The sequence below is a fragment of the Diuraphis noxia genome, unplaced genomic scaffold (genome assembly GCF_037042655.1).
Source record: "Diuraphis noxia isolate RWA-SAM2 unplaced genomic scaffold, SU_Dnox_SAM2 contig0001, whole genome shotgun sequence".
NCBI classification, from domain to species: domain Eukaryota; kingdom Metazoa; phylum Arthropoda; class Insecta; order Hemiptera; family Aphididae; genus Diuraphis; species Diuraphis noxia.
This window is the reverse complement of record NW_028301711.1, coordinates 44,460,644-44,473,475: the sequence shown is the minus strand read 5'-3', so window position 1 is coordinate 44,473,475 and position 12,832 is coordinate 44,460,644.

Genomic DNA, 12,832 nt, shown 5'->3' with positions numbered 1-12,832 from the left:
AATATCTTGGGTAGGTAGTAATAATTATCCGATTTTCGATATCAGCATTTTTTCTAATAGAAATGTTTTGACTATTATTAACTATCAATAGCTATGAGAAATTTAAATATAATTTTTTAGTTGGAAATTCATCAAAGTTTTTCTTTTCATACCTAACATTAGAAAATGTAATCAAAGTTTCCCATCAAGTTATACTTTATTTCAATTTATCAAAAATAAATACACCCAATTTTATTTTATAATATTTAATGTTTAAGTTTTGACAAAATAAAATATATATATACATATATAACAAAATAATGATGAACACACACACACACACACACACACTTATATATAAAAAATTGTATTTATATAAAAAGATTAAAAAAACCTTGTTTTAAATTGTCCATCTTAGGCAATAAAAATTAAAAATTGCAGTATACATTTATAACTATCATGTCATTCATTGCATTAATCAGAATCTAAAACAAAAATAAAATAATTATATTAAATTGAACTTATCTATAGGTGGATTTTATTATATTTATTGAAATTTTATAATTAAAATTTTTCTATAAGTACCATTGTTGAGCCAATTTGAAAATGTGTAGATGCTGAGCCATATTTTATTTTCTGGGTTTATTTAAAAACCAAAATATATTAAATTCCAAAAATTACCTATCAGAATCTACTACATTTCTACGAATGTTTTGATATTAGTATTGTAAAGTTTTAGCCATATATGTTATAGTGCCAATTTAATGGGCATAAATGTATAATATGAATAGATACACGGCACACCTATATATAATCTACTCCTTATCTGTACTAGTTTATACAAATATAAGATGTATTAAATAGTCAATAAAATCTATGACATTCTATTTTTTAACTAAATAAAAATGTTAAAAATATTATACCTATATTATATTATATTTTTAATAAACACAATTTCGAAATAATAAAAAAATACAAAAAAAATAAGATTTCGCTGTAAGTATACCACATATACCTACCATTTACTTTTACAAATTTTATAATGTATTTATGATTTTCCATATTTTTAGATTTTTATTGTTTCTTTCAGTTTATTAGTTACTTCTGTACTTCAGACTCGATGGAAAATAATAGAAAATAGCGTTCACCACCTTTAAGAGGATGAAGAAAAAGGTATTTTGTTTGATATAGAAAGTATATATATATATATATATACGTAAGCAGAGGAGAAAATTATTAAGGTCAAACACATAATTTACAGACCAGGAAATAAAGAATTATGGGGCCTTTTGGAGAGAAAAAATTGTACTTGAACAATTAATGTAGCCTGAGGGATTTGTCTTTTAAATTGTGGAAGGTTATCGGGTATAAACGGTGTACAGCGAGATTGAGAGTGGAAGAAGTAGGAAGAAGCGGAGAAGAAGGAGGAAGATGAACAAATGAACTTCTTTTTAACCACGTGAATAAATTAGTCACTCATGACAAACCATCGGGGGAAAGGTAAAAAGACAGGAAAAAAGAACGTGTTTAAAAAAAAAATAATAATAAATAAAACAACAGCAGCAGCAATAGCTGCAACAACGGAAAATAAAACGAGGAGGGAAGTCAACCGACCGACAGGTATATACCAGATAGGTAGATTGTATAACCATCTCCCGAGTCAAGCGGAGAATAATCTACCGACACCCTTAACCTGCCACCGTGCCATTCTGGAACGGGAGAGGACTGTAATTCGGTTTAAAAAAAACATTGGTTTTTTAACTCCATAAATTCACCATCCTTGACAGCGACTCAGTAGGAAATTTATGTCTGTTAACGTAATTTAACTCTTCGTACATTTTAAATGAGATCCGTTTTATACAAAATTGCTTCCGTGGACTATTATAATGATAACGGAATACTAGACGAATAAAAAGATTATAGCAAAATATTTACTATTCTCAATTATTTTTTTTTCTTTTAAAATTTTCTCAGAAAAAAAGAAAAGGAAAGAAGTTTAAAAATAAAGTTTCGAACTCACGTAAATCAATTAGGTACTGTTATTCAGAGGACGCGTTATAATATATTATGTAAAATAATATATATTATATGTGCATCCGTTATCTTATTTTTAGCAGATTAAAGGCACTTAGAATGACGTTTAAAGCAAAGAATATAAATTTTGTATAAATATTATATACGTATTGAGTATAGTTCAACGGTTACTACCTTGAGAACCAAGAGCTTCTGTTTGTGCAACTGCATGTATCGATGACAATGTGATCAGTGGTGCAATTAGGAATTTTTTCTGGGGGGAGATAGATATTTTTTTAACATGTGCATACCTATTTTTTCATTGTATTCAATATATTATTAAGGAATTCTATTTAATTTATTTTGTCACGATGTTAGCACAAAACCCCACAACTCACAAGTTACAAATAATTAACCAAAATACATAATATATTATATATATTATAAAGGTTTAGGGGGATATATCCTTCTTATCTCCCTCATCCTGGTTTAATTACTACCCTGGGTATGATTTTTATTATTTTTTATTTTCGCTATCAATTTTATATGCCAAATTAGCGAGAAATGAATTGATTTTGGAATATGATTTTTTTTATTATCTTCTTCCGTGGACACTTTTTTGGATTAAATAAAAATTGTTCTAAATATTTCCACAAGGCATCGTTATGGATCTTATTTATAGAGGTAGTGCATTAAAGTATGTATGTGTTCATTAATAGGTACTTATAGTTTTCTAAACGTAAGAAACTACCAAAAATGCAGGTTAACTGTTAGTATAAAAGTGTAATGTGTAAACATAGGTCTCGATCGTACTTTATAAACAATTGTTTTTAATTCAATTGATTTCATTTAATATTTCTAATACAGTAACACGAGTACCTAACACTGATCAAACGTTTAAGAGGTCAGAGTTCGTCAAATGCTGAACTGTTACAAACTCATTAATTAATTGCAGATGTTTAATATTTTTAAATTAGGATCTCTTGATACTCTCAATATACAGAATAGCAAAAAAAAAAAAAATGTGGTTTTCCAATAAATATTGTGGTCTACTTTTTAAATAGGTATTAAAATATCTACAACACAAATTAATAATTGTATTATATCCAGTCATTTTATTTTAGATAAAGGTATTCAAAAAACGTAAAAAGATCGTAAATTGAGAGGTAGCCAATTATTTGTTTGGTCACGTTGATTATGTATAATGATAATGATTGTATTCCTCGATCAAATAATATAGATGTTTTTACAAAATATAAAAAAACAACGTAGTTTAACAATCACTATAATCAAATGTAACCTAGTTGTTAATAAGTAAAATAATCATTAATCAACTTAAATAACTTATTTTTAACTTAGCTGAACTTTAACCCATTATAAAAGTTACAATTTTATTGTTGAATGAATTGTTTTTAGTAGTCAACTTATAATTTTATTAGATTTCAATTAAGTAACATTTTTAAAATTGTACTTAACTAGCTTGAATCAATATTTTTTAATAACTTGCACACTTATACTTTAAATTAAGCTCCAAGATGTTGTGATTATACCTCCTGTATTAATAAAAACTATTTAAAAACTATTGAATATTATGTTGATGTTTATCGTTTAACTAAAATATAATATTTAACTGATAATCTAACTTCACGTTATTTTTAACTAAAAACATCATAAATTGTAATTGTGTTGTATGTGTTTAATATTTTTTAGATGAATATAACAGCATACCTACTACCTAGGTATGCACCAATAATATATAAATGTAATATAATTTTCGATATACAATAAATTTTCATCTTCATTCCAACGACGACGACAGTCTTGCAATCGAAAAGTCAATTTAAATTTATTGTATAATGTCAATACGTTATTATGTATAATATTTTTTATTTAAAATTAAAAAAATATAGGTATTAATCGTACGATTCGTACATACGCGTGGTATACGTGCCGTTGTAAAATGTTTATTTTGTGATTTAATTTAGTTTATTAAATACAAAATGCCATAAACAATTATTTTTTTTTAATTATTTAAAAAATATATATAACTAAGCTATAATATTTTTTGGGTTAATATATTTTTAATTACGTAAAATTCCCCCTTTTACAGTTTGATCTACACTATGGTGATGGCTCATTCAAATATTAATAATATAATACATCTTTAAAATTTAAAATATGAAAAAAGTTATATTTTTTAATTTGACCATCGCATACATTCTTAAAAATTAGAAATTCCAAATATAAATGGAAAAATAAAATCTTTGAAATTTAAAATTCATTTAGTAAAAGAGTCACGTGAAACATTGAAATTTTTAAATAAAGTGACACTGTAATTTCATTTACAATGAGGCTCCAGCCCTTACCCCCCTCCCCCCGCAATATACTTTATTATCCTATGCTAGGAATATTTATAATTTTTGGAAGCAGTAAAATAGACACCATATTTTTAAAGCTTTCAAAATTAAAATAAGAATATTTTATACTCTTTTTATTTTAACTGGGAATTTTCAATTTTGAATACACCAACTTCATTCACTTTTCAGTCAGAAAATATATTGAAGATACTGATGTTCAAAATCAAAGCATTTTTATTATCCCTAATGTTGATGTCAGTAAAAAATGTATTTAATTTTAAATACACTATATTTATTCGCTACTCTCAAACCTATAATTTGACAAAAACACGCAATTTACAATTTATTTATTTATATTCTGTAACATAATGAAAAAAGTTTAAAAAAATTCACTTGTATTTTTATATTAGTAAATAGAGATTAGAGATACAATAAACCTTCACCCATAACGGCCATAACTCATATTATTTTGTATACCTATTTTTATAATTAAAACATATAATATATATATATAATTAAATATGACGTGAAGGTATCTATTATTTTGTTTCTATAACTTGTATAGTGTTAATTCTTGTGGTTGTAGTATTCAATACTTACTAAGTATTGTTTTTATTTTAAACAACAAACGATGGTGGGAGGGATGAAGTAATGTGTTAATGGTTCTGTTGCTTATTTCAATTCACATGTGTAAATGTATAAAATGATGAAATGCACCTTATCATAATTAAAACAATTTCTATAAAAATATATTTTAATTGGCTTGGGATTAGGCGAAATTAGAATATAAGTTAGTAATTTCTATGTTTCAAATTGTAATGAAAATTGATTCTTGATTTAATTTCAATAAATAAAAAAAAAAAAACCATAACTGTTAATAAATTGTAATAATTACTAAAACTCCATTTATAATTTTACAAATATTTTATACAGTTTAAATGTTAGTTATTACATTACTATTAAAACGTTTTGTAGCTGTCAGGGTTTATATAATTCATTATAACTTTTTAAGTTATTAAATACAACAATGATGATATAAAATGATGTTGACATGTGCTTAAATAATATGAGTATTTGCAGAGGCATACTAAATTTCGCAGTCAGTGGCTTGTCCACTTATATTTTATTTATCTTTTTCCCTGAAAATCTCAAATTGAATAAATATAGAGTACCTGTCTTGAGAATTGTCCTCAGTTTATTACTTAAATCCGACAAATAATAGCAACATTCTATATAGAAATTCACAATCACGAAATAAAAACGTTTCTTTATGATGAAAACAAAAAGTGCCAGACAAGGTACAGCTAAAGGGTGGGTAATATTTAGTTTGAAAGCTACGCCATCAGTATCACGATCGGAAAACTTACTCTAAGATATTAAATTCTCTGTTTTTACCCCTTTTGCCTATTATATCCGTGAAGTCCCATGGGATAACTTACCTTGACCAATACTCGAGGGAATCAACAATTTCAGATATGAAAGAACTTTTTTTGTTATATATATATATATATATATATATATATAGATATTTATATTTACCATTTCAAAGAAACTAGAAAGTTTTTAAGTTTGTGTAAATACCGAGATGGATCTCAAATAACCGGTAATAATTGTATATGATTATTAAACGTTAAATAAGTATTACGAAATCGATACCTACTTACGTTATGATATAAAATATAAGCCATATATCATATATATAGGTATTATAAGTACCTACTGATACAGATTGTAACTAATTTTAACCAATGAAAATCTTTTAATTTTTGCTTATTTTCAGTTGAGTGTTCAATAATATGTTAAATTTAAAATATTAGTAGCATCCATTTTATTGATTATGAATTGTAAAATGGTAAAATCGTATGTTTTGACGTACAAACATGTCATAATCATATTATGCTCATAAAATATACGTACGTACCTATTTTTATCACACATTTAATATTTATACATTTAATTTCTGTACCATTCGATGTACAATAAACGTGAATATTTAATAGTATTTATTCCATAAGTACCTGTACCTCTAGTAGTATACATAGTACCTATAAATCAGTTTCAAAAATATACCTTTTTTTACAAAGAGTACCTAATTTTAGATTCTGAGTGGTGCGAGGAATGTATTGGTTTTACAATGATGTTTATTTCTTTTTCTTTTTTATTCTGTAAACACTTTTCTCCCTCTAAACTTTCTCAAAAGTATCAAGTGTAGCATCTTTTCTGAAAGGTAATGTTCTTGAGCTGGTACCCTAAATCACTTATTTTTCAATTTTCGAAACAGTATTCGAAATAAAAGCGGTTAAAGGAGAAAAAACGTACGATTTCACGATTTCACGATTTTATAATATTAAATATAATTACGGACGACGTTTTCTACCAGAAATATTTTGCTTCAAATGAAAAATTACAAGAGATCATTTTTTTTTGTATTTTGGAATTTGTTCCTTGCGGTTTAAAGTTCGGAAAAATTTAGCCATTTTTTAGTTATTTATAGACATTTTAATTTTGGGAGTTTATTTGTTTTAATTCGGTTAAAAACATTCATAAAAACTTGAAATTTGGGTTGTTACCTAATTAAAATTTTCAAAACATTTGAGCGACTTTTGAGCTTTTTCTTTTTCATTTTTCGATATTTCCTAATTATAAATTATAATCAATATTATATAAATTACATATTTATATAAATCATTCTTAAACTGTTCTTAAAACGCTTTGTTTATTATCATAGAAACGAATAAAATTAAATAAAAAAGATTCTCTCGTTCGCTCAGAATCGTTTTTTATGGAATGCAATCATTAAATTCAAATCAAATATAGTAAAATTATACTATCCTGTCCGAGGACCGAAGGGACGATGGACAAAAATCCACCTCCGAAATGTTGACCTACTTTTTTAGACTCATTAGGTTACACCAGAGGTTAATGTGGGAAAAAATTCCAGAGGGGACTAATGTTTCCAAAAAGTTTTAAGCGTTCCATATATAATTTTATGTATAATGTCTAATGTATAAAATCCTAATTTGTTAAAGGGGACGCTTTTTAACCGCCGTCAGAGTTAAGGGGACTGAGTCCTCCTGCGTCCCCCCCACTTTAACCCCTGGGTTACACTCATTTACTTCTCAGACTTTTTAAACTCTTTTTATTTTATTATTGTAAATTATTAATTAACAGTTTTTAATTATTCAATTTCTTCATATGATATTACTAAAATCGGCCTATTGCAACAATAATAATATGTAAAATTCTATACACAAACAATTGTTATAGGTAGAGATGTTACGAACCATAATATTTAAGGTCGAACCGAACCCGAACCGAACTTTTATTGAAATTAACGAACTCGAACAGATCCGAACCTACACACTTTTAATCGAACCCGAACCGAACCGAACTCTTCAAATATTTTATCGAACTCGAACCGAACATTAAAAGTTAAATTTGATATTATTTTATTTAATATTTAATATTTATTTATTTATCATTTAGCCACCATACCTCAGAATTATTGAATAAAGATTTTACTACTATTTACTTAAATACATTAATAGTTAATAATTATGCATGAGATTTTTAATTTTTAATTATTAATTTGATGATAACTGATGGGAAAAAGCGAAAAACATCAATATTTAAAACAAGCAAAATATATTAAAGAACTAATAACAATCTATTTTTGTATCGAGGGTTTTCATAACGAGGTCCCCCTTCCCCACCGCACGGAGTATCAACTATCTAGACAGTCTCGGATAATGCGCTGAATGGTCATTGGCTATGGGTGGTAGGAAAGGTGTGAGGCAGCCGGTTGAAACACGCAACTAACAATAACAATAGTAATAACTTATAAATACCTAATAAATATTAATTATTAATTATTTAATAATAATTTATAATTTTAGCCGTTACTCCATCGACTTCTATTTTTATTTCTCTGGTTCGATTACCGAACCGAACTATTAGATATTTGGTTCGGTTCGATTATTTGGAATTTCCAGTTCGGTTTTCGAACGGAACCGAACACCCAGGTTCGGTTCGGTTCGGTTCGAAAATCGAACAGTTCGTAACATCTCTAGTTGTAGGTAATCATATTATATATTATTATTCTATTCCTACAGGTATATGTATATTGTATAACATACTATTAAAGACACCAGTAAATAATAATAAAAAAATAAATACAAAATAAAACTCAAGTAATGAATTACATATATTTAAATATATTAGGATCTTGGCAACATGGGTCAAGGGGCTTACATAAAAATTTATATTATTACATAATATAAATTAAGCTTATTCTAAAAATTAACTTTAAATTTTAGTCTCAAGGTTGGTGGCTGTGATTAATCGGATGATGTTGGCTAATAAGTGGGGGTGATTGGAAGAATTTCTGCAAGTGATTCGGGTAGAGTATGATTAGTTCTGGCGTGAAATATTCTATACTTGGCGAGGATGTATTTGATGGTGACTGGGACACCGCAAAGTATACATATTGTACCTACGATATACACGTATATTTTTTATTTAATTTATTATTCAGGTATTTATGTTTATTATGTAAGATTATCATTAAGTTCCAAATGTACCCACTGTAAGTTGTATACTAAGAAAGATTGGATAGATTTAAATTTAGTAGTCCTTTTAGATTCTGAACGAAGTGATGAATGTATTGATTTTACAATGATGTGTGTTTTTTTTTTTTGTGTCTGTGTACAGCATAACTAGTCAAAATAATGCTTCGATTTCAAACTTTGGGGGTGGTTTCCGATGTGACTTTTTTTGAGTTATTTATAGACCATTGAAATTTTCGACTTTTTTGAGAATTTTTTTTTGAAGTGTCGGTAAAAAAAAGTTGGACGACCAAAAAAACTTGAAAATTTAATACAAGGTTCCTTATGAGTTGTTCTTATTGTAGCTAAAAAAAATTAAAAATCGTAAGTCACGATTTTTTTAATAAGCGTTTATAGTTCAAATTTTTACGAAATCTGTCGAAATGCGAAAATTTGCAAGTAATTTTGAAGTTGAAAAATCATAAAATTTTTTGCGTTTATAACTAAGGATTAAAAATACAACACTAAGTTTTCCTTCAAGTAGTTATAGAGAAAACTCGAAGCATCATTGTAGGAAAAATTTTAAGTGCGTTTGAATTTTAAATTTTTACGCAATAGCGTAACGATTACGATTTAACCTGAAACGATTTTAAATATTTGTTATTATTCAAAAAGTATAAGTCCTAGATACTTGAAAATTTTACCAGTTATTGTGATTGGCATTTTCTTTACATGATTTAATTTTCAAAATATTTTGACTTTTTTAGAGATATTTATAGACGACTGAAATTTTCAATTTGTCTGAAAATTTTTTTTTGAAGTGTCGATAAAATTTTTTTGGCCCTATCAAAATACTTGAAAATTTAATACAAAGTTCCTCATAAGTTATTATTATAGTGATTAAAAAATTATAAGAATACATAGGCACAATTTTTTTTTATTAGTATTTGAAGTTCAAATATTGGCTTAATACGTAAAAATTACGGCAATTTTCAAATTATCTTAGATCGAAATTCATAAAAGTTTTTCTTTTTAATTCTAAGATTTGAGAATTTAATACAAGGCTCATAATATATTTTTACAATAGCAGTTGAAAAATAAAATAAACGTAGAGCCACAATGTTTTTTTTACATGTATTCAAATTTTAATTTTGACAACATATGTAAAAATCACAAAAATTCGTAAATTATTTTATTCTAGAAATTCATAAAAAATTTTCTTTTTATACCTAAGATTTGAAAATTTAATACAAGGCTCCTTACAAGTTTTTCAATCTTTATCACAAAAAAAATATCCACCGGAAATTCAAATTAAATTTTTATTAGCATTTGAATTTCAAATATTGACAAAAATTCGTCAAAACCATGAATATTTGCAAATTATTTTGTAGTTCAAAATGCATAATATTGTTTGTATTTATATCTAAGGTTATACAATTCAACACCAAGTTTTCCATAAGTTTTGCTTCAAATAGCTATAGAGAAAATTTGAAGTGTCATTATAGGAAAAATGTTTTGAGCGTTTGAGTTTTAAATTTTTATGAAATCGCGTAATGATAACGATTTATCCTCAAACCAGGTATTCGTATATCTATGATAATATAAGGTATTATGAATTATGATAACTATATGATAACTACACTAATTGATTAACCGTGCCTTATGCAAAATGCGACTTAATTGAAAAATAAAATATTTGTTTCAAAATAGAATATATGACAATATTTAAATATAATATATCCTAGACTGACAAATCATCTCCGTTCAGAATCGTTTTTCGTATACAATGATACCTATCATTGCATTCAAATTTAATCCCATCCATTACAGTAACCTACTGTACAGCAGAGCGACATCCACGACTTACCCGCTATTTTATTTATAATAAGATTTTGTAAGACACTAAAGAAAAAAATGAATTTGATTGACATAACTTTGTCGATGGTTAGACAAATTACAAATATTATCGATAAGTATTCATAGTTTACAATAAATATTGACCAAATTGTACAGTATTCATCTAGACACCGCTCATAGGTACAAGGAGTATCTTACGAGTTACGAGTATTGCGTATCACGAGTTCTGTATTTAATATTTATAGCTTCCGATAACAAACGCTCCATCTTTTATCTAGGAAATAAGAATATCAATGATACTATTGACTAATATAGTAATATAGGTACGTATACCAGCGGTCGTTACCTCATATAACATATAAATATATTGTAAATCATCGGCTTTATACCATTGAATAAATTAACAACTAATTCAAGTGAAATCGTAGTCTTCATTCAAAATAAACTAGATAAAGCTAAAATAAAAAAAAAATAAAAAAATAAAAATAATATTATTCATATGTATACCAGGATAATATCCCAACTCTAATATTCACTTATGTCTGGACCTAAACCTAATAGCTTATGACGAATTCAAAAATTTATTAACACATAAGAAAAAATGAAAAATATTCTAGAATAACTACTGAACACAAAATCGTATTAGAAATTAAGAAATTAAGAGAACAGCCTTCAGATGGGAAAACTCAAATCTCAGTAATCTCACTTGAAAGGATGAAAATATTATAAATAGACTAAGAATCGGTCACTTCAGGTTAACTCGTAAATTTCTTATGCTAAATAAAGAACTTGCTATAATATGTAAAGCTTGTGAGTACAAAACTCGCAGTAAAACATATCCAATGAAATATGACATGAACAACGTACATTGAATATGAGTGATTAAACCTCGACATGTTCGGAACATTCAACGTCTCTCTTGGACCCAACCTTGAACAAAACAATAAAATCCATACATTTTTAAAGATAACAAATATAATTGACAATATATAATATATTGTATACACAAATATTTTTATATTTATAATTTTAATATTTGTATAATATATACTTTTATATAATTGTGATTAGTAATTAAGACACTGTGGCTATAATGGTTCTTGGTTGCTGATTTATAATAAAGATGAAAAAAAATTACTTATTATTATATTAATTAATTTGATCACAATAATAGCAAAAAATATACTTTGAAATAAAATGATATAGGCTAATAATTGTGTAACATTAAAATCAAATATAACGCATCCATTGCAGTGACTCTTTAGGACTTAGGTAGGTTCCCCAATGTACAGCAGAGTGTCATCCACTGCTCTTTACCATAAAAAAATAATAAGTTGCATCTATTTCATTCATCGTTAAGCTAAAAAAATAACAGTCAACCCTAGTATTTGTGATAGATGTTTTTAGGGCCTTAAAGTCTGAAACAGCCAATAACAACATACAATGATGATAATTTAAACGCCTATTATCCATCTAGTGTATGTGCCTATAATATTTTACCACCACCCCTACTGGTATAACAAAAGAAGACACTTCTGGGCGGTTTACCCTCTTTTATGCAACAACGGTTTCGGCATACTGTCTAAACAGTCATTGTTGTTATTCATAACATAATCATAGTAGCTCTTGTTTGTATTGTAAAAAAAAAATAATAATAAATACTACCTAAATAATCATTTTTGATGGTAATTAGATAATTAAAATTTTTTATTCCATTATTCTATTCTATTCTATTCTATTATTTGTGTATTATGTAATGACCATATTTAAAATAATGTAGGTAGGTACTATGAGTGTTTTAAACATATTATACTCATATTTATTAACTTAATATTTTATTTATCATTTCAATTGACAATATTTATACGATTCGATTAAAATTTGGGAACATTTAAATTTAATTTGATAAATTGTTCCATAAATAGTTAAAATTGATTTAATGATTTTTATTCACGAATCGTAATTAAAGTTAGGTTAGCATAAAGTTTCAATGTATAATACAATTTATTTTTACATATTACACATAATATGTAGAATTTCAGTTAATTGAAAATTATTATCGAATGCTATGTTATGTTGGAT